Here is a 23736-nt window from a genome sequence, read left to right as displayed (position 1 = left end):
CTCGGCACTCAGAGTGGAGACGTTATTTCAGCTGCTTACTCAGAAAAAGAACAGTTGATACTGGCATGATACGCTGCAGTGCCAAACCGTCTGGTGAAATCCGAACAGCTCCTCTGACATTATTGTAATGAGGCTATGCTAACAGTCTGGACTTGCTTTGTTATGGTGTTTTGTATTACCTGACGCAGTCGGTAGCACTCTCATCTCTGAGTCAGAGGATTGTGGGTTCAAACCCCAAACGGGGACTTTGAGATCACAGTCTAGGCTGCCATTCTAAGACAGTGTTGGAGGAGGAGGGAAGAGAGACCCGGATTGTCAGAGGTACCGTCCTTCAGTTGAGATAGTCATCTGAGGTCCCGACTGCCTGCCCAGTGGATGTTGAAGATCCTGTGATGCTGTTCAGAGTTTCTGCCAGCGTCCTGGCCAACAATGGCTGTGCGCAAAATTATAATCAAGCGGGGACTAGGGCTGCCGAACAAATAGCTATACTTATAGTTGTGCCGAATTAAAATCATAAGAATGACTATATAATAGTAATCCTTGCATTTGCTATAGCGCCTCATCACATCATTGAGACGTCTCAAAGCTCTTCACAGAATATATTGTAAAGTGAAGTGTATTTTGTGGGCAAAACTCGGCAGCCAGTTGCGCACAGCAGTTTCCCACAAACAGTCGTATGTTCAGCTAATTATATGGACCTTCTCTGTCTTTTGGGCACTGTAACATTTGCTGCAGCTCTCTGGGGAGAGAGAGAGTAAACGCCATCTTTGTCAAATAAAATCTCCACACATGTGTGCGCTCTGATTTAGATAACTTCAGCCTAGTGATTGGTTTTGGGGTGTGTCAGACACCTGGCTCAACACAATAACACAGAACAATTCATGATTGCAGCCTGAGTGCTGCAAGTTTAGTGAGTGAAAGTAAATATTCTTTCACACACTCTATCCGCAGCAACCGCCTCCAAAAGGCAAACACCCTTTTTCCCCCCCCTCATCCATACCCTCTCCAACTCTCCCTGTTCCTCAAACTCCACAGTCATTTCTCCCGCACGACCCTAAATCCTCTCTATACCACTCTCCTCATCACCGCCCGCCACCAGCAAACCCATCTGCATTTCCCTCCAAAATGTCCATTCCTTTTCCAATAAAGCCCTTATTATCCATGACCTCATCCTGGATGAGCACATCGATATTCTTGGGCTCACAGAAACCTGGTTTCCCCAGTGACCTCATCCCCTCGTTGAAGCCTCCGCTCCTGGCTACCCTTTTCACCACATCCCCCTCCCCAACCAACGTGGTGTCAGGGTGGCCCTCATCTCCCAAGCTTCCCTTGATCTATCCCCCTATTTTTCTGTCTGTTTCTCCTCATTTGAGCACCTCACCCTCTACCATCCCTCCTCTCTCTCCCTCAAAATCCTCCTAGTCTACCATCCCCTCAAACTTCTTGGCTCCTTCCTCACTGATATCTCCTCTCTCCTCTCATCCTTGTCCCTCTGCACTGAAAACCTGCTCATAATGGGTGATTTCAACCTCCACCTAAACTCCTCTTACACCATCTCCTCAGATTTCACTGCCCTCCTCTCCTCCCTAAACCTCACACTCCACATCAACTCGTTATCACATGCGGCCTTGACATTTCCGACCTGTTTATTATGGACAAGGCCATCTCAGACCACTTCCTCGTCTCCCTCCTCTCCCACATCCCCCTCCCCTCTTCCAAGCCCTCCACTGTTTTTTTCTGCCCCTGGAAAAAGCTTCCCCCCGAGTCCCTTACAAATGCCCTCTCTTCCTCAGACCTCCTCTCCCTCTGGACCTCCACCTGCAGCGATCCTGATGCAGCCATCAAGCTGCTGAATGACCGACTCTCCACAATCTTCAATTCCCTGGCTCCCTGAAATCTAGAGTTGTTTCCAAACCCACCTGCTCCCCCTGGTACAACAGTTATCTGCGCTCACGCAAAACACAAACCAGGACCCTCAAGCGCAGATGGCAGAAATCCAGCCTCACGATTCACTGCCAGCTGTGGCTTGAGCACCTCCACACCCACCACCTCTCCCTTTCACAGGCCAAAACTGACTTTTACTCCAAAATCATCCTGGAGGCAAAGAACAATCCAAAGATGCTGTTTTCCACTGTCCATCACCTCCTCCGTGCACCCCCTCAAACCCCCTCGATCCTCACGTCAAGCGCCAAAAGCGAAGATGTCCTGGACTTCTTTACCTCAAAAATTGAAAACATCCGCTTGGCTGCATTGTCCTCCCCCACCATGTCCCTCCCACCCCACCCAGACCATCCACACCGCCTTCCCCTCAGCCACGGCTCCTGCCAGTCCCCCCTCCTTACACATCTTTGCCCCCATTTCTCCCCCCTCCTCTCAAGCACAATCACCCGGATGAAGTTCACTACCTGCTGCCTTGACCCCCTCCCCACCAGCTGCCGGTCACTCAATTCCCCCTCCTCTCCCCCTGTTGGCCGACACGGTCAACCGGTCTCTCTCCTCAGACTCTGTTCCACTTCCCCTGAAAACCGCTGTCATCATACCTGTGCTCAAAAAACCCACCCTCGATCCCTCTAATCTCTCACACTACTGTCCCATTTCCAACCTGCCCTTCCTTACTAAAGTCCTGGAACACGTTGTTGCAGGTCAACTTCGGTCACACCTCTCCCTCCACTTCCTCTTCGACCCCCTGCAGTCTGGTTTTCGCCCTGACTGCCCACAACACAGAGGCAGCGCTTGTCAAAGTCACAAACTACATTCTCTCTATCTGTGACCAGGGCTCCCTCTGCCTCCTCGTGGATCTCTCGTTCGAGTTTGAGTCCTACTAAACCAACCGCTGTTATTTCATCTCAGCAAATGCTTTGTCCTCCTGCCCCTGCCCGGTCACCTGCTGGGTACCCCAAGGCACCATCGTTGGCCCTCTTCTTTTCCTCATCTATATGCTCCCTCTGGGCGATGTCATCCATAGACATGGGGTAAACGTCCACACGTATGCGGATGACACACAAATCTACTTTGCCTCCTCCAGCACCAACTCCATTCTGCTGATGTTCTATCAGCTTGTCTGGCAGATATCAAGGCCTGGATGAGTGTAAACTTCCTGCAGCTGAGTATGGACAAGACAGAAGCCATACTCCTTGGCTCCCGTCAACGTCTTCACTCCTGCGGATCTAAACTCCTCAACCTCCCTGGGCTCTCCCTCAGACTCACTGAACCCCAGCACTCTCTGGCACCTCCTATCTCTCCGATCTCCTCACTCCCCAATCCACTACCCGGCGCCTCCGCATGACTGGCACCTGCTTCTTGCTCGTCCTTCGCACCCTCCGTCCCACCATTGGAGGTCGAGCTTTCAGCCACTATCGCCTGAAACTCTGGAACACTCTCCCTCAATCCCTCCGCCTTGCCCCCTCTCGCCCCTCTTTGAAGTCCCACCTGAAAACTTTCCTCTTCGACCATGTTTACAGACACCTCTCATCTCCCCCCGGCTTGGAGTCAGGCTTTGCCATTGTTAAGCGCCCTGAGACGCCACCCTGCGTGGAGGGCATTATATTAAGTGCAAGTTGTTGTTGTATTCTTAAACCACGCCTATGACCCCCTCCCACCTTGCTCAGGGTACGACCCCGTCTTTGTGAAGAGCTCCGAGTCATTTGGTACCTGAGTGGCACTATATAAATGCAATCTGTTGTATATATTTGATTAACAGGTGATAACATGATCTCTCAGCAGTGAGCTTCAGGAGATGTGCACATGTTCCTGTGCACATCCTGTACTCATGCTTCTTTGTTCAACTCTGCTGGAAAATGGCAGAAATTTAAATCCTGTATGCAATCATCTAATTAGTGTAAGCCCATAGTAACTGATCCCAAATGAATCAATTCTCCAACTGGTTCTAAAGATACTCTTCTTACCTATATTTGCCACATGCTTAAACAATTCACCGATCAGTATCGCTACCCATCAGTGTCTTTTGTGGATTAGGTTAGGGTAGAAGACTTGGTTATATAATGGAAATCATATTTAGTGAATAGTAAGGTGTTGACTATGTCAATTTCAGTGATTTGGGCTATCTCGTTTTATCACCCTAGCTCAGTCGGTAGCATTCTCGCCTCTGGAGCAGAAGCTTGCAGTTTCAAGTCCTACATCGGGCCCTTTCAGCTCACTATCCAGGCTGACATCCCAAAACAGGCATTGGGGAGTGTTGCATTGTCGGAGATGCTATTCTTCAGATAATAAATAATCCTCTCATTTGACATAGCGCCTTATCATGTTGTTGAGACATCGCAAAGAGCTTCACACTGTAAAGAGAATTGACTATATTTTGTGGGCAAAATGCGGCAGCCAATTGCGCACTGCAGTGTCCCACAAACAATCATGGATTGGGTGTCCAAATTATTATTATTTTTTTTGAACGGTTTACCCTCGGAAAGCAATCCGCCAATTGACTAACAACCGGGTTCCTACTTACTGCTATGACGGAATGACAGGAGGCTCTGGGAAGTGGAATCCTGGAATTTGAGATGACTGATTTACCACGGCCACTGTTTGAAGGAACACAGCACGTTTTCCCCAACTACCCAGTGATGGAATGTGCAGGCATGTGCATTCTTCACTCTGGGTGTAAGCAGATAAGTGTAATTAACGAGAGTCAGTCAGTCCATGGGTGTGTAGGTTTGCTTTTGATACTTATATTCTGTCCTAAGAATGCGGCACTTTGCCAAGAATGATTCAGGCAATCTGTGATGGCTCTATTTTAATTAAAATACTATTTTAAATTGTACTGTTTATTTTAAGTAGACGTCCTGAGCTTTTGTTCCATGCAGCATTGCCCCGAAGCTGCTTTTTCCTTAAAAAACAAAAAACGACCATTTTTCTTGGTGCATTATCGCAATTCAGAAAATCCTAGATTTTTCCCCCAAATAATCTACAGCCTTATCCCTTAAATGGTGTCCCTCTAATGAAACATTGTGAATGAACTCTGTGGTCAGGCTGGGAGGTGAAAGCAGTGTGCTTTGTATCAGAGGCTGTGTTATGTCAGTGGTCAGAAGACTGCTCTACTCTCAAATATACCACAGCGCATCAGGTGAGAAAGCTCCAATGGTTTATGCCAACTCCATGCTTGTTGGTCTTCCCAACCCTTCCCTCCACAAGCTGCAAAGTATTCAGAACTCTGAAGCTGTGTCCTCTCCCGTACCAAGCTCTGTGAATCTATCATCCCCACCCTGCCCGGCTCCCCTGGCTCCCCATCCCCCAGAGGATAGAGTTCAAAATTCTCATCCTTGCTTTCAAAGCATCCCCCCCTTGCTCCTCCCTTTCTCTGTGACTTGCTAACTCCATAACGACCTGTCTGCTCCATGTTCCTCACTCTGCCCACCCCACCGTCGGTGGTTGGGTCTTCAGCCTTTCTGCCCCACCCTCTGGAACTCCATCCCACAGTGCCTTCGCCTTGCCTCCTCCACTGCCTACTTCAGGGCCCGTCTCAAGACCTTTCTCTACATCCACTCCTTCGTCCAGCTTCCTACCCCCACCTTCATTACCATCCACGACTCCCGATCCCAACCCCCAGCTCGAGTCCAAATCCTTGACTGTCCAGTGCCTTGGGACGTCCTCCCGACATGAAAGGCGCTATACAAATGTAATTTGTTGTTGTTGTCGGTGCAGTAACTTTTGTCTTTGTTACTGGTCATCTATTAGTGTGTCCCAGATCTCCACTCATGCGTTCTGTTTGCTTAATTAGTGCAATGGTTGTGCAATTAGTGCAATGGTAGTTCTTGCAAAGGACATCCAAAGGACGACACCTCTGACAATACAGTGCTCCTTTAGCACTGGATAACAATGTACAATAATATTAAATATTGGAGCGTATCTCAGACTGTGAGTTTAAAATCCCAATGTGAGGCTTGAATTCTCGCCTTTGCATCGGAGGTTCTGAGAGTTACCAACTACGCAAGGCTGTCGCAAAAANTGTCACTTTGTTATTATCTCCCGGAAGCGAGTTGAGACCAGTGTTGATGGGAGTTGTCAGCACTGTACACACTCTTACCTTTTCCCCAAATGTAAGCTACGTGGCTGAGTACCAGAGAATAATCTCCACAACCTCCCCCCACCCAACTCGCCCTTGAAAATTAAAGGGTTTTACATTTACTGATAGTCATCAAAACCAGCTAAATGGAAACCAAAAGGGGGGAAAAGAGAACAGGATAGGAACAAATGCACTAAAATGTTTACATGATGATTTTAATGAATCTAAATATTTATTATTATTCGCCCATAAAATGTACAGTAAATTCACTATGCATTGTACTCTGTGAAGCGCTTTTAGACGTCTCAACGATGTGATATGGCGCTGTATCAAATGCAAGGATTATTGTATTAAACTAAGGATTATTATAATATGTATTTGCCTACAAGCTATACAAACTCTTTTTCAAATAGAATCTTTACAGTAAATCCTCTGAAATGGTTTAAGACATCCACCTGATGTGAAAGGCAGTGTATCAAATGCAGGGATTAAAGATTATTAGTTAATATAATCCAAGGAGGGAACGAGAAGGCTGGTATATTTCTTGCAGCTCTAGGATCCAGAGTAGTGGCTGGCATTCTACATCAGTGAGTCAGAAATATGTGTGTGAATAAATCTGAACAACAATAAATAATAGCCTTGCCTTGTCCTCCTGCCTCCCCTTGCACATCGCTCTAATTAACCGTTTTCTCTTCCCTTCGTATTTCTATAAATAACTATTTTGGAATAACTTTTTGTCTCTGCCGGTCTTACCCCCTCCAGGGGAATAGGGGGTGAGTAGACAGAATGCCCAATCCCAATGGGAGACAGTTATAATAATAATCCTTCCATTTGTTATAGCTCCTTATCACCTCGGAAAAACGTCTCAAAGTATTTGACAGGATTTACAGTGACTGTGTATTTGTAGGCAAACGCAGCTGGACAATTGTGCACAGTAACAGTTATGAAATAAATAGAAACATATAAGGGCGAGGGGAATACGAATGGTGGCGTGGATTATAAACAGCAGGAAGGACTGGTTAGTCTGAATGGCTTATGTCCGTGCTGTCCAGTCTAGGTAAATTATGTAAAAAAACAGGGGAATGTCTTACAGAGCTAAGAGACAACCTGAGGCTTATTGAGATGTGTTTGATCCTGGGGCACAGACACTCAATCAATTTGTAATCAGCCTCCCTGAGATGGAAATTTAGCCCCTGTCTATCACATTCCCATCTAATCCCAAATTATTCCCAAACAGTTACTGGCTGCCTCTTCTCACATGATTTATAAGTACTTTGCCCCAATTTTTTTTTGTTGTTTGAACCTTCCTGTGAGGGAAATAATATATTTAAAGGGACCTGTGAATGCTCTGTCTTTTGGTTTAGAACCTCCCAATGTTGATCTCTTGATGCCACTGGAGGCAGACAGAAAAGGTAATGCAAACTGTGAAACTAGTCCAGATTAATAGACTGATGTTCTCACTGTCTTTTGGCTGTAAAGTTAAAGAATAATAGACCTTGCATTTTGTATTTTAATATTCAGCCAAAGCTTCCATCGTTGTCATAATATATTCTCGTCCCCTGGAATCCCTTTGAGTTATCTTTTTCTGTTTATATAACTTTCTGCTCCTAATATTCATTCGTTTCCAACCATTTCACACCCATCGAGACTCTGAACAGAATATCTCAGGATTCCTCTTGGTTAAGTTTTACCCCCTGATTCAGACCTGTGTTGACAGAGGACAAGGCTATTGACTAATAACCACTGTGGGCGGAGACACAAATGTGCTGTCTTTGAGAACCATTGAATTAAGTCAGGTTCCCTGGGATTCTGCACTAGCTTTGGCTGGATACTGATTGCTACTTGGTCAAATGCACCGTTCCTGAAATGCATTTAGGGTTCCTGGGGCGATGAAACCGAGATACAGGTAACAAACAACAACTTGCATTTATATGTTGCCCTTCACGCAGGGTATCTGATATTCCCGATCCCAGTGTCTCAATCCTGCTCCTTGGCAGATGTACAAACAGCTGCCTGAGCCAGGTCTCAGCTTCAAGTAAGGCTGAGCTACAAGTACGAATTTGTTTTTATCAGCTTGTAATTGAATGAACTTAAAACGCTTTAGGAAGGCAAGTGATATTGGATACACCTACACTGTACTTAATATTGTTTGGTTTCTGCTATAGATTGATTGTCACCAGTAGGAAAAGCTTCAGCTCAGTTGAAATCATTTGTACCCCATTACTTGCCCCCTCCCTCTTTTCTCTCCCCCCACCCCCCCAACTCCCTTTGTATAGCCAAAATGCAAAATACTGCAGATGCTAGAAATCTGAAAACAAAAACAGAAGTCGCTGGGAACACCCAGCAGGTCAGGCAGCATCTATCGAGAAAGGAAAGTGAGTCAACGTTTCAGGTCCACAACCCTTCGTCAGAGCAGATGACCCTTCGCTTTGTATAGCCCCTGACCAGCAATTGGTCATTCACTTCAGTGTGTCAGCCTGGCTTAATCAGGAGCACATTCTTTAACTGAGTCAAGAGGTTGTGGGTTCAAGACCTGCTTTGGGATTTTGAGTTCACAGTCTAGGCTGATATTGCAGTGCTGGTAGAGTGCTATATTGACAGAGGTGCCATCTTTTTAATGAGACTGTAAACCGAGATCTCATCTGTCTATTCAGGTGGACGTTAAAGATCCCATGGCACAAATTGAAAAGCGAAGGGAGTTTTTCCTGGTATCCTGGCCAGCAATCCCCCAAACAAAGTTGGTTATACTTTAGAGTGAATCCATTAAAGAGCTGTGAGACGCCCTCCTGATGTGAAAGGTATTATATAAAATGCAAGGATCATTTATCTTCTTATTAAAGGCAGTTCAGCTTTGCAAATGCATTTTTTGACATGTACTTTTGAAATATATTGGGCATACAACATACCGAAACTCTCCCCACGCTGGTCTGTTTCTAGTTACTAGATTGTGGGGGCGACAGATCATTAGGTAATGGAACAGGAGATATTGAGTGTCTGTTTAAATGCACTTTGCAATTTTCCCAAAAGTTCCCATCTGTTGACCTACCTGGCAGATGTACAAACAGCTGCCTGAGCCAGGGCTCAGCTTCAAGTAAGGCTGAGCTACAAGTACGAATTTGTTTTTATCAGCTTGTAATTGAATGCGCTTAAAACGCTTTAGGAAGGCAAGTGACATTGGATACACCTGCATGTATTTACTATTGTTCGGTTTCTGCTGTAGAATTTCCCGCCCATCCACTGGGGGCAGGGAATCCTCCCACTCAGCTCCTATTACCACTGCAACCCAGAGCCCAACGGGTAGGGTGGTCCTAACTGAACAAGCAGCAGGAAAGCTTGCCAGACAGCGATATCAATGGCAAGCTATGCGGTTTTAGCCGGTTAGGCTTCCAACAGTTACCCCAACGCACACTCTGGGAACCCCAAGTCTTGGCTGGTGGAACAGCCTCGATGGGCTGAATGGCCTCCTCTGTCCCAGTTTTCCTATGATGCTGTAATATAATTACAGTATATGATTCCAAGGATGGAAATAACAGAAATGTTACTTTACGAGGTTATTTTGATTAGGTTAGTGTACTGTAGTAGCTATTATTTTCAATCAGTTTTCTGGCTGTGCAAGCAACTTACATTTGAGGAACACACATTGTATCTAAAATAGTTACAGGCGATACTACAACAACAAAAGAATTCAGCTGACATGATTTCTCCCACAATATGCTATGTGATATCTAGTCTTATACTTGTCTTATCAGTTTAAGTGGACATTAAAGATCCCATGGCGCTATTCAAAAAGAGTAGTGATGTTCTCCTGCTGTCTTGGCCAACAATCCTCCAGATAAAATCGGTCATTCACTTCATGGCTGCTTGTGGGAAATTGCTGAGTGCAAAATTGGCTGCTGCATTCCCCCACAAAACAGTCACTACAATTTACATTATATGCTGTGAAGCCTTTTGAGACGTCCTCCCGACGGGAACTTGACCTGCTTACTGCACAACCCACCACCAGTTGTCTCCAGCCTCCTGCTTCCTCGTGTCCTTCGTTCCACTCTTCGTGGCTGCTCTTTCAGTCACTACACCCCGAAACTCAGGAACACTCTCCCTCAATCCCTCTGCCTTGCACACTCCTTCCCCATCTTCAGGTCATGCCTGAAGACCCTCCTCTTCGACCGTGCTTACGGTTACCTCTCTCCTCCTCCACCTCTCCCCCCTGCCCTCAGCTCAGCGTCATGCCCCGCCACTGTCAAGTGCTCTGGGACTCTAACCTGCATGAGGTGAGGGTCGCTATATAATAATAAATGCAAGTTGTTGTTGCGAAGGGCACTCGATTAATGAAAAGATGATGATCACACTGCCCAATCCCCCAGATGCATCTCGCGACGGTTTCAGCCTGAGTAGCCGCCTCTTCTCTGACTGCATTCAAAGACACCTCAGCAATCGAAACCTGAGGCTACTCGGAGCTAATTTAATTGAATCAGATCTGCACTGTATTTCACTGAGATCAGGTTGTTGAGTCATTCAAATAGCAAACTGGGAACAATATCGAGCAACGACACAGGCATGTATTCAGCAGACCTTGTGGTAGAGTGGATACAATACCGAGCTTAATTGCACTGTATTCAGCCTATGTTAGTGGGGATGGGAAAGCATTTAAATGGTCATCATTTAGAAGTAATAAATGCAGTCTCTGTATTCCTAAACACTGCAATTATTGTGTGTCAGCCTGGCTCAGTTGTCAGCATGCTTGCCTTGGAGTCGGGAAGCCATGGGTTCCAGCCTCCGTTGGGATTTTGAGTTCAGTCTAGACCAGTGCAGTGCTGGAGGGGCTGCATTGTCAGAGCTACCGTTCTTCAGGTGAATTGTTAAACCGAGGTCTTGTCTGCTTGTGCAGGTGGATGTTAAAGATCCCATGACATTACTTGTATGAGAAGAGAAGGGAGTTTCTCCTGCTGTCCTCCAGATAACAACCCTCCAGATAAAATTGGTTGCTCGCTCATTCCGTGGCTATCAGTGGGACATGTTGTGCACAAAATTGGTTGCATTGTTCACCCACAAAATACACAGTCACTACTTTACAGCAGTGGTGGCCAACCTATTTGGGTGGGCTAACAAAATAAACCTTCTTGATAAGACGCCATATCAAATGCAAGGATTATTATTATTATTGTTATTATTATTATGTCTTCATGTGTATGTTGATTAGAAAGCACAAATACTTGGATATTTGAGTGCTTTGGTTGTGGTCCAGTTCAGACATTTAGCTTGACTGCTACTAATTACCCCCTCAAACTGCGAGCCCTTGCTGTTTTCTAATGGTATGTGTGTCAGAAAGTAACAAATCCATAATTATGCTACAGACACCAATAATTAAAAGCATTTTAGTAATCTTGCTGTTAAAAGTTCAGCCCCTTTGGTAGGGAAGCTGAAAGCAATTTTCAGGATGAATCCCACTAGCTTGGAATCCCTGTGTTTTCAATTAACCTACTTTGCTTAACGTTGGACGCACAGTACTGCTTCTGTGAGACTTGTATACACAACTTTTAATTTATCTCCTCCATTTCCCTCCAGCACCAAAAAGTCTGTCATGTTATCCCAAGGGGGCACAGGCTTCAATTCAGAACTCAGATGATTAGAGCTGAGGTCAGGAGGCATTTCTTCACCCTGAGGGTTGTGAAGATTTGGAACTCTCTGTTCCAGAAAACTGTAGAGGTGGAATTAATAGAGATGTTTAAAAGCAAGATACAGAGGCTTGGGTAGCAGAGGCATTAAGAGGTATAGGGAAAGAGCAGGACATTGGCTGATCTGCCAATAATAATAATAGTGATAATAATCCTTGAATTTGATATAGATCCTTATCAATTTGTTGAGACGTCTCAAAGGGCGTCACAGTGGATTGACTGTGTATTTTTGTGGGCAAAACCCGCAGCCAGTTGCACACAGCAATGTCCCACAAACAGCCGTGTAGTGAGTGATCATTTTTTAATTTATTTTTATTCTGGGGGATTGTTAGCCAGGATACCGGGAGAGAAACTCTTTTTGAATAGTGTTACGGGATCTTTAACATCCACCTGAACAGGCAGATGGGACCTCAGTTTAACATCTCAACTGAAGGACTCCACCTTTGAAAACACAACCCCCCCACCCACTCCGCACTGTTAAGTGAATTGACTGTATTTTATGGGCAAAGAAGATGTTTGCCTGCAAAATAGTCATTAAACTTTATAGTGAATCATGTGAAGCACTTTGAGATGTCCTCCCAATGAGAAAGCATTATATCAAATGCAATGATTGTTATTTGTTAGTAACAATAGAACCTAAAACCTGTAGAACTGTTCGATGAGCTACATAGCCTCTTCCTGTACCTCATTCCATATGTTCCAATTATGGTGCTTTTGATTCTGTCATCTGTTTTTCACCTGTAGATATGAAATCAATAACTTTGGAAAAAGCTTTTAATAAAAGCTCTGTAATTCATATCCTTCCATTGGAAGCAATTGCAACTGAGCACCTTGGGAACTCCATGTGTGTCAACTGTTCCATTAGCACTGACTTTAGTATCTCAATGGTTGATAAATGCACACCAGAGACTTCTTCAGAATCATGAGATACAATCTCATAGGTATCAGCCTGACTCACTTGGTAGCACTCTCGTCAATGAGTCAAAAATCTGTGGGTTCAAGCCCAATGTCGAGTCTTTAAACTCATCTAATTGTGCAGTTTTGGGGGGAGGTAAGTGGGGTCTCCTTGGACCTGAACTGGCTCCAAAGTAACATGCCTGGCAATCGAATGTCGAAATTGAGCCACCTCTCTGTGGCGGTCCAATTCCTGAGCCAGGTGGGTCTGCAGTATTCCATGGCAAGGCTGATGAAAGCAAAGCCAGGCTGGCTTGCCGGCAAGACATGCAAGGGCAGACCAGTAACTGGGGGCAGGGAGTCATAGAATCATAGAATTATACAGCACAGATGGAGGCCATTCAGCCCATCATATCTGTGCCGCTCTTTGAAAAGAGCTTCCAAATCAATTCCAACCTCCCCCGCTCTCTCCCCATAGTCCTGCAAACTTGTCCTCCCGAAATAATTATCTACTTCTCTCTTAAAAGTTATCATCGAATCGGCTTCCACCAGCCTTTCAGGCAATGCATTCCAGATCCCAACAACTCGCTGTGAAAACATTTCTCCTCTGTTTCGTTTAACAACTATTTTAAATCGGTGCCCTCGGGTTACCGACCCACCCGCCGGTGGGAATAGTGTCTCCTTGTTCACCCTATCAAATCCCCTCATCATTTTGAAAACTTCTATTAAGTCTCCTCTTAACTTTCTCTGTTCCAAGGAGAATAATCCCAGCTTCTCCGGCCTCTCCTGATAACTGAAGTCCCTCATTCCTGGTACCATTCTGGTCAATATCCTTTGCACCCTCTCCAATGCCTTGACATCCTTCCTAAAGTGTGGAGCCCAGAACTGAACCCAGTCTCTCGCTGAGGCCTAACCAGTGTTTATATAAAGGTTCATCAGAACTTCCTGACTTGTGTATTCTATGCCCCTATTTATAAAGCCTAGTGACCCGTATGCTTTTTTAACAGCTTTATCTGCCTGTCCGCCCACCTTCAAAGATTTACTTATATGAACCCCAGGTCTCTCTGTTCCTTCACCCCCTCAAGTCCAGGTCATTTATAGAGATCAAAAACCTGTGGTCCCAATATCGACCCCTGGGGGACACCACTGCACACTTCCCTCCAGTCAGAAAAACAACCGTTCACCACCACTCTCTGCTCTCTGTCTCCCAGTCAGTTCTGTATCCACTGCCACTGTCCGTTTAATACCGTGGGCTTCGATTTTGCTTACAAGTCTCTTATGTGGCACTTTATCAAACGCCTTTTGAAAATCCATAGAAACTACATCAACTGCACTACCTTCATCCACCCTCTCGTTACTTCATCAAAAAACTCTGTCAGGTTTGTTAGACATGATTTGCCTTTAACAAATCCGTGTTGGCTGCACTTTATTATCCCATATTTTTCTAAGTGAAGATTTATTTTGTCCCGGATTATAGTCTCTAGAAGTTTCCCCACTACTGGCATTAGGCTGAATGGCCGGTAGTTCCCGGGTTTATCCTTGGGCCTTTTTTGTACAGGGAGTAACATTTGCAATGCTCCAGTCCTCTGGCACCGCCCCAGTGTCCAAGGAGGATTGAAAGATTGTGGCCAGAGCCTCCATTATTTCCATCCTTACTTCCCTCAGTAACCTAGGATGCATCCCATCTGGACCGCATGACCTATTTACCTTGAGCACTGTCAACCTTTTTAGTACCTCCTCCCCGTTTATTCTTATCCAATTTCTCTCCCCTCTCCTCCGATACTGTGGCATTGGCTGCATCCTCTTTTGTGAACACAGATGCAATGTACTCATTCAGTACGTCAGCCATGCCCTCTGCCTCCACAAGAAGATTTCCTCTTTGGTCCCTAATTGGACCCACCCTACTTTTGACTAACCTTTTATTCTTTATATGCTCATAAAATACCTTAGGGTTCCCTTTCATGTTACCTGCTAATCTTTTCTCATACAATCTCTTTGACCCTCTTATTTCCTTTTTCAGTTCTCCTCTGTACTTTCTATATTCTATTTGATTATCTTCTGTGTTTTGGACCTGACAGTTATCATAAGCTTCCTTTTTCTGTTTTATTTTAATCCCAGTTTCTTTATTCATCCAGGGAGGTTTGGATGCCCTACCTTTCCCCTTTGTGGGAATGTATTTGTTCTGTCCCTGAACTATCTCCTCCCTAAAGGCTTTCGATTGCTCGTTAGCTGTTTTACCTGTCAATCTTTCTTTCCAATCCACCTTGGCTAGGTCCCTTTATAACTCACTGAAATTAGCCTCTTCCAGTTGAGTATCTTCACCTTTGATTGTTCTTTTTCCCTTTCTATAAGTACTCTAAACCTATTGATGTTGTGATCACTGTTGTCCAGATGTTCTCCAACTGAAACCTGCTCCACTTGCCCCACTTCATTCCCCAGAACTAGATCCAGCTCTGCTTCTTTCCGCATTCTGGAAGCATACTGATCCAGAAAGTTATCTTGCACACATTTTTGGACCCTTTCCAAGGCCGTAACCGTGTCTTTAATCAACATTGCCACCCTCCTTTTTTCCCTTCCCTATCCCTCCTGAATACATTGTAGCCAGGAATATTCAGCTCCCATTCCTGCCCTTGTTCGAGCCAGATCTCCGTTATTGCCACTACATCATAACCCCATGTGGCAGCTTGAGCTGCAGGTCACCAATATTATTTGTTACACTTTGTGCGTTTAAGCAAATGCACTCCAAGACCAACTGAGGCCGCTCTGCATTTCTCCACCATTAAACCCTCCTTTTTCTGAACTACTCCTTATTTCATTGCTATTTGTCTCTCCCAGCCCTCTCTGTAACCAGTCCTCTCTGATGTTACATCCTCATTCCTTCCCCACTTAGAAATTAGTTTAAACCCTTCCCGACAGCACTAGTTAACCTCCCTGCAAGGACATTGGTCCCAGCCCTGTTCAGGTGTAACCCATCCAGCTTGTGCTGGTCCCGCATGCCCCAGGGCTCCCAGTGATCCAGGAACCTGAAGCCCTCCTTTCTGCACCATTTCTCCAGCTATGCATTAATGTGTTTGATCTGCTGTTTTGATACTCACTTGTACGAGGCACTGTGAGTAATCCGGAGATCATCACCTTTGAGGTCCTACTCGTTAGCTTTTTCTCAAGCTTCTGATACTCTTCCTGTAGGATCTCAGCAATTTAAAAAAATGTTGGGTGTGGGGAGGGAAGAGTTGCATTGTTGAAGGTGTCTCCTTCATTTGAGATGTTAAACCATGGTCCCATCTACCTGTTCAGGTGCATGTTAAAGATCCCGCGACATTGTTCAAAAATATTAGGGAGTCTCTCCTGTTTTCCTGGCCAACAACCATAAACCCCCCCAAATAAAATTAATCTTTCACTTGCCAGGAAATTGTAACTTAATTGCAGGTTCTCCTGGAGAAATATCTGGAGATTAATTTGGAACCAGATGTTTTAAATCCCACCCCCATCACCACCGAGAATAGGGCAGGGCAATGTGATTTAATAAACATCTTGCTCTGAGAATCAGTCAGACTCGATGGGCCAAATGGCCTCCATCTGCCCTGTAAGATTCTAGCTTCTAGCCACAGCTGTGGGCTAGTCTGGGGTAGGCCTCTGAGATGGTGTATTTTTCAAATAGTGAACGATATTGTCGACCGTGATCAATACATTCTGTTTAGTCAAGAAGAATTGCAGTGCTGACAGCGTGGGCAACTCCCAATACAATACTGCCCTCAGCGGTACTGAGCATCTGATGGTGGTTTGAAATTAATTAGTCAGCTCTTTGCCTTTTTTGGTGTACACAGACTTTGTTTCGTTCTGTTAATATAAGCACCAGATATACGTGAATGTTATCGTATATTGAATGTTGCAGTCTTATTGAAATGAGATCGCTGATTGCAAGCGACATCTGAACTGTTTGATCCAGGGCAGACTTTGTGTCTTGACGACCAATCCACCCCATCATCGGCAGGCGAGATTCTCAGCCATTCTACCCACCCGTGCTCTGGAACTCCATCCCAGAGTCTCTCCGACTCTCCCCTCCCTCTTTCCCTCCCCACATTCAAAGCACTTCTTGAAATTTGCATTTTTGATCCTCGCACTTTTGGTCAATTTACCCCCCACCTTCCCGTCAACTTCTTCTGCTCCAATCCACAACTTAAGTGACCAGACTGTAGTGTGAAGTGCTTTGAGACATCATCCTGACCCGACAGGCACCGTGTAAATGTAAATTATGTTGTGTAAGATTATGATAAACTTTGGTCGTAACTCTTCCCTTCACATGCTGCAGATCATCCAAAACTCTGGCTGATTTGTGGAGTGCTGTAGCTCAGTGGTTAGAGCACTCGCTTTGCAAGTGAGAGACCTGGGTTCAATTCCAGGCAGAGGGCGAAACCTTGGGCAAGTTTCCTTACTCCACACAGAGCCTAATAATAATCCCTCCAAAAAACCAAAAACAATAATAAATTGGTCATTTTCAATCTACGACTGTTTGTGGGACATTGCTGTGCGCAATTGGCTGCCGCGTTCGCCCACAAATATACAGTCAATTCACTTTACAGTGTGTTCTGTGAAGCGCTTTGGGACATCTTCCCGACGTGAAAAACGCTATATCAAATGCAAGGATTATTATTATTATATTATAGCTTGTGTGCTCTCGCGCACCAGGCTCTGTGACTCCCATTACTCCTATCAACTCCACTAGCTCCCCATCCCTCAGAGGATCGAATTCAAGATCCTCATCCTCACTTACAAGGCCATCTATGGCCATGCCCTCTCCTACCTCTCTGACCTGCTGACTCCCTACCAACCTGCCCACTCCCTCCGTTCAGCGGGCTCCGGTCTGCTCCATGTCTCCAGCCTCCATCGGTGGCCGGGCTTTCAGCCTCCCTGCCCCACGCTCTGGAACTCGCTTCCTCCCTCGCCTCCTTCAAGGCCAATCTCAAGACCCTTCTCTTCGATCGTGCCTTTGGTCGCCCTCCCACCTCTCTGCCTTTCCTCACCCCTACCCCACCCCTCCCCCATGCTCGGGTCCGGACCCCTGACCGTCCAGCACCTTGGGACTTCCTCCCGACATGAAAGGCGCCCTCTAAATGTAATTTGTTGTTGTTGTTGTTGTTGTCGTGACAGTGACGGTCTGCAGTGCGTCTAATACTTTGTCCCTTTTGCTCTTGTGACTGGTTTCCCGGGGACACTACCCTGTGTTGAAGGGCGCTATGTAAATGCAAGTTGTTGTTGTTTGCTGATGCTCCTCTCCCAAGTGATCATCTGTTTTCACCCAAAAACAAATGTACGTCTGTATTTAAACAGCTGACGTCTTTCCTCCTAACCTCCTTCCCCACCCATGCAGACTGGTTAGGACTTGCAGCGAATAGGTGATTTCTTGGATATGTTTGCTACTGTAACTTTTTGATTTCAACACACAAGAAAACAGAGCAGGTATGTCTCCAGCCATTTATACTGATCCTATTGCCTAATAACCCAGCACCTTGAATGTATTAAACGTTGCCTTATCCCCTACCAATAGCTGATGCACGTTTAAACACCTAGCTAGAAGTGATTTGAACTTCCACATTCAATTGAAACTAGGTATTTAAAACAAAGGGTAAGAGAGGCAAGTGAGTGACTTTATGGTCAAAATCTTTATTAATAATAATAATCTTTGCATTTGATATAGCCCCTTATCACCTTACTGAGAATTCTCAAAGCGCTTCACGGAATATATTATATATATATATAATTATATTTATCAGAAAATATCTAATCTTGGAATTCAGTTGATTGTATAAACTTCTCGACTTTCTCTTAAAGCACAGTGCAGGCTGACACTCCAGTGGGGAGCGCTGCATTTTCAGAGGATCCGTCCTTACAGTGAGACGTTAAACCGATGTGCCGATGTGCCGATTCATGTTGGACATTAAAAAATCCTGTGGCACAATTCGAAAAGAGAAGTGGGTGGGGGTTGGGTTCTCATGGTGGCCTGCCCATCATTCCCCCAAATAAAACACCAATAACGTTCATATGTAGAGCGCCTTTCATATAAAATAACGTGTCGGAACCCTTTACAGTGAAGGGGACAGAAACCAAGCAGTGGGAGGGGGAGAAGTGACCATAGATGCGATCAAAGAGGTAGATTTTAAGGCGAAACATGATGAAAGATTGGGGCAGGGGTGGGGGTGGTTGAGAGAGGGAGTTAGGCATAGAACTGTTCATTGATGTAAACTCTGATCGTAAACAGTGGGTGAGAGAAAGAAAGATTTGGGAACTCAAACTGAGTCGGTATTGTAGGAAGGTCAGGGCCACATGTTTCCAAAATGCAATTCAGTATACTATTCGCACGCACGTGATGCCACGAAAAGAGGGATGATTTCCTACGGTTATTTGTTTGCAAAGTGACCTTCACAAGTGACTCGTTACTTTGAAGCTATCGTTTACTGGGCAAAGTGTTGTGATCCAGTGCATGAAATCAACAGGAAAAGACACTGTGGAGGAAGTGTGTCATCATTGGTACTAGCCTCTTGTGGTTACGCAAACACGCCCCAAAGCTTCAAACTGTTCTGAGATCCTGCTGTCTGTACCTACCAAAGGCTTTAGCTGGTATCAAAAGAGAGAGCAACTTGCACACCTTACGGTAAATCCAAGGGCTCTGTGAGTACTGCAGCTGCTGTAGTTTTTACTGTAGTAGATTGTCACCAATGAACGATAGTCTGTTCTAGCTCAGCGCCTGTAGGGAAGTCGATTACACACGTGGTTGTTCACTTTTTATATTCCCTGTGCTGGCAGGGTGTGTGCGGTTGTGATGCTACCTGTGTCAGTGCGGGTGCGTGTGTCTGTGTCAGTGCGTGTGTGTGCATACGTGCGTCTGTCTCGGTGCAGGTGTGTGGGTGGCTGCCTGTGCCGGAAGGGTGTGTGTGTGTGGCTGCCTGTGTCAGTGCAAGAGTATGGGTGTGTCCGTGTCAGTGCAGGTGTGTGTATGTGTGTGCATGTGTCTATATCAGTGCGGATGTGTGTGTGCGTCCGTGTCAGTGCGGAGGGGAACGGGGTGTGTGTGGTTGTGTATGTGTCTATGTCAGTGTGGGTGTGTGTGCTATACAAATGTAATTTGTTGTTGTGTGGCTGCCAATCATAGAATTATACAGCACCGAAGCAGGCCATTCGGCCCATCATGTCTGTGCCGCTCTTTGAAAAGAGCCTCTAAATCAACCCCACTCCCGCGCTCTCCTCATAGCCCCGATCAACCCCTCTCCCCCGCTCTCTCCCCATAGCCCTGATCAACCCCACTCCCCCGCTCTCTCCCCATAGCCCTGATCAACCCCACTCCCCCGCTCTCTCCCCATAGCCCTGATCAACCCCACTCCCCCGCGCTCTCCCCATAGCCCTGATCAACCCCACTCCCCCGCTCTCTCCCCATAGCCCTGATCAACCCCACTCTCCCGCACTCTCCCCATAGCCCTGCTCAACCCCACTCCCCCGCTCTCTCCCCATAGCCCTGATCAACCCCACTCCCCGCTCTCTCCCCATAGCCCTGATCAACCCCACTCCCCCGCTCTCTCTCCCCATAGCCCTGCCAACTTGTCCTCCCCAAATAATTATCTACTTCTCTCTTAAAAGCTGTTATTGAATCGGCTTCCACCGGCCTTTCAGGCAATGCATTCCAGATCCCAACAACTCACTGTGTGAACACATTTCTCCACCCCTCCCCTCTGTTTCTTTTAACAATTATTTTAAATCGGTGTCCTCGGGTTAGTGACCCACCGCCAGTGGGAATAGTGTCTCCTTGTTCACCCTATCAAATCCCCTCATCATTTTGAAAACTTATATTAAGTTCCTCTTAACCTTCTCTGCTCCAAGGAGAATAATAATCCTTGCATTTATAATAATCCTTGCATTTGACATAGCGCTTTTCACGTCTTCTTGACGTCCCAAAGCGCTTCACAGAATATGCTGTAAAGTGAATTAACTGTATATTTGTGGGTGAAACGCAGCAGCCAATTGCGCACAGCAATGTCCCACAAACAGTCGTGGATTGAAAATGACCAATTTATTATTGTTTTGTTTTGTAGGGATTATTATTAGGCTCTGTGTGGAGTAAGGAAACTTGCCCAAGGTTTTGCCTTCTGCCTGGACTTGAACTCAGGTCTCTCACTTGCAAAGCGAGTGCTCTAACCACTGAGCTACAGGACTCCATAGCTTCTCCGGCCTCTCCTGATAACTGAAGCCCCTCATTCCTGGTACCATTCTGGTCAATCTCCTTTGCACCCTCTCCAATGCCTTGACATCCTTCCTAAAGTGTGGAGCCCAGAACTGAACCCAGTCTCTCGCTGAGGCCTAACCAGTGTTTATATAAAGGTTCATCAGAACTTTCTGACTTGTGTATTCTATGCCCCTATTTATAAAGCCTGGTGTCCCGGATACTTTTTAACAGCTTTATCTCCCTGTCCGGCCACCTTCAAAGATTTACTATATGACCCCCAGGTCTCTCTGTCCCTTCACCCCCTTTAAGATTGTACCATCAGCGTATATTGTCTCTCCTCATTCTTCCTCCCAAAGTGCATCACTTTGCATTTCTCCACATTAAACTTCATCTGCCCCGTGTCTGCCCATGTTACCCGTCTGTCTGTGTCCTCTTGCAGTCTGTTACTATCCTCCTCACTGGTTACTACTTTTCCAGCTTAGTATCATCAACAAACTTGGAAATTGTCCTCCCTATACCCAAGTCCAGGTCATTTATAAGAGATCAAACATAAACATAATAGTTGTCCCAATATCGACCCCTGGGGGACACCACTGCACACTTCCCTCCAGTCAGAAAAACAACCGTTCACCACCACTCTCTGCTCTCTGTCTCCCAGTCAGTTCTGTATCCGCTGCCACTGTCCCTTTAATACCGTGGGCTTCGATTTTGCTTACAAGTCTCTTATGTGGCACTTTATCAAACGCCTTTTGAAAATCCATAGAAACTACATCAACTGCACTACCTTCATCCACCCTCTCGTTACTTCATCAAAAAATTCTTATTAGGTTTGTTAAACACGATTTGCCTTTAACAAATCCGTGTTGGCTGTCCTTAGGTTTGTTAAACACGATTTGCCTTTAACAAATCCGTGTTGGCTGTCCTTTATTAACCCATATTTTTCTAAGTGAAAATTTATTTTGTCCCGGATTATAGTCTCTAGAAGTTTCCCCACTACTGGCATTGGGCTGACTGGCCGGTAGTTCCCGGGTTTATCCTTCTGCCCCTTTTTGTACAGGGAGTAACATTTGTAACCCTCCAATCCTCTGGCACCACCCTGGTGTCCAAGGAGGATTGAAAGATTGTGGCCAGAGCCTCCGTTATTTCCATCTTTACTTCCCTCAGGAACTTAGGATGCATCCCGTCCGTACCGGGGTGACCTGTCTACCTTGAGCACCATCAACCTTTTTAATACCTCCTCTCTGTTTATTCTTATCCTATCCAACTTCTTATTCTTATCCTATCCATGTACCCCAACTAAAATTGGTCTAAACCTAATGATGTGTGATCACTGTTGGTGATGGTGGGGATGGGGGAGTAGGGAGTGTGGTGGCTGCCAGCACGCTTTGCATATGGAGGGTGATTTTGGAGGGTGAGCAGATGACTGGATTAACGATGAAAGGTTAATGAGAAAAGTTTACGTTTTTAACCAGAAATTGGCCTTAAATTTCTTTTGGCCATGTATTAATGTGGATTGGAGATCTCAAAGCCTCACTATGTGACATGATGCATGGTGTGTAACCAGAAACCAAGTCCTTTTTTTTTCACCTCCTTTCAAACTAAAATGTGTTGCGAGTTAATGGCAACTGGTGAAAAGCATCAAAATGTACATTTATTTCTGGCCTGCCGGCTGGGGTGGGGGTGGGGGGTGTTCAGTTGGGCCTCCAGCATCAGAGAAGACTTTACAGCTTAGGTACAGCTATGAAAAAAAATGACAGAAACCACTTCCTCCATTTTCTGAGACTTTCTGCATGCTCCACACATTTCCCTTTTCAGTGAATGTTTGCACAATTGCAGCCTTATCCCGATCACGAAGGGAATTCCTGCCTATTGTTACAAAGTCAAAGCTGGGCGATGTCTTGTGCAAATTGTGTCCTAATCTATTTAACGTGATCATGTTTGTTTTGTGGCTTTTTGCAATGAAGCGAATAATTGAAACGAGAGGAGGGGGAAGCAGAACCAAACGTAGTGTTTTGCTTTTTATCATAGTTCCTCTCGCAGCAAAAGGAAACCAGCAAAAAAAACAGCTGGTTCCCAGTCAGACAAGACTGCAGTGTCTTCCTACACCCACACACAGTTGCTGGACACAGAGAATCTGCCCTCAGAGCTGCTAGCAGAGAGCTACAGTGCCCTGCCCTCTGTTACGTTTCAGGGCCAAAGTGTTCTAGGTTTTGGTAGGTTTAGGTTCAAGTCCCCCGTTGGGACCTTGCACTTTCACAGTCTAGGTTGACACCCCAGTGCGGTGCAGGAAATGTGCTGCTTTTTATACACAGTTGCTGTCCTTCGGATGTTAAACCGAGGTCCCATCTGCCTGTTCAGGTGGACGTTCCAGATTTGTGGCACTATTCAAATGGAGAAGGGAGTTTATTTCAGTGCCCCTCGGTCCACAATCCTCCAGTTATAATTGGTCTTTCACTTCACAACTGTTTGTTGGGTGTTGTTCTGTGCAAATTGGCTGCCATATTTACCTACATAAACTCATTGACTCCTTGTGTTGGCTGGAACTGTCGGGATGTAGCTTGTGCTGAGCAGCATTTGGTAAAAACTGTACTTTTGACATTATGACAATTTTCAGTTAATGAGGCACAGCAAGACTTGGCTCATGACTGATTGATTCACGACTGTTTGTGTGCAATTGGCTGCCACTTTTGCCACAAGAGATAGTCAATTCACTTCACAGTATATCCTGTGAAGCTCTTTGAGATGTCTCAACGATGTCATAAGATGCTATATCAAATGCAAGGATTATTATTATTTATTATTATTAATTGATTTGATGCACCCCTTTACTCCTGTAGCAGGTTCGCCTAAAACCAGTCACTACACTTTACAATAAATCCTTTGAGACATTGTGTATCTTTGATACAAAGATATATCAACAACAAATTACAGTTGTGTAGTAA

The 23736-nt window shown here is 45.5% G+C and overlaps 1 protein-coding gene across 5 annotated transcripts in view; it reads left to right on the top strand.

Annotated features, from left to right (window-relative positions):
* septin-9 (neuronal-specific septin-3) overlaps nucleotides 1-23736 on the top strand; it is a 163613-nt gene that overhangs the window by 65957 nt on the left and 73920 nt on the right. Inside the window, exon 1 of one of the 5 annotated variants that reach the window (XM_007908200.2) lies at nucleotides 19158-19231. The exons of 3 other annotated variants lie outside the window; for them this stretch is intronic. The gene's annotated coding sequence lies outside the window, so the exon portion shown is untranslated. Of the gene's footprint in view, nucleotides 1-19157; nucleotides 19249-23736 lie in introns of those variants that run through there. One more of the 5 variants, XM_007908198.2, reaches the window with a different exon arrangement.

Source organism: Callorhinchus milii, unplaced genomic scaffold (assembly GCF_018977255.1).
Source record: "Callorhinchus milii isolate IMCB2004 unplaced genomic scaffold, IMCB_Cmil_1.0 Scaffold16, whole genome shotgun sequence".
Taxonomy (NCBI): domain Eukaryota; kingdom Metazoa; phylum Chordata; class Chondrichthyes; order Chimaeriformes; family Callorhinchidae; genus Callorhinchus; species Callorhinchus milii.
This window is presented reverse-complemented; position numbering and strand designations above follow the sequence as displayed.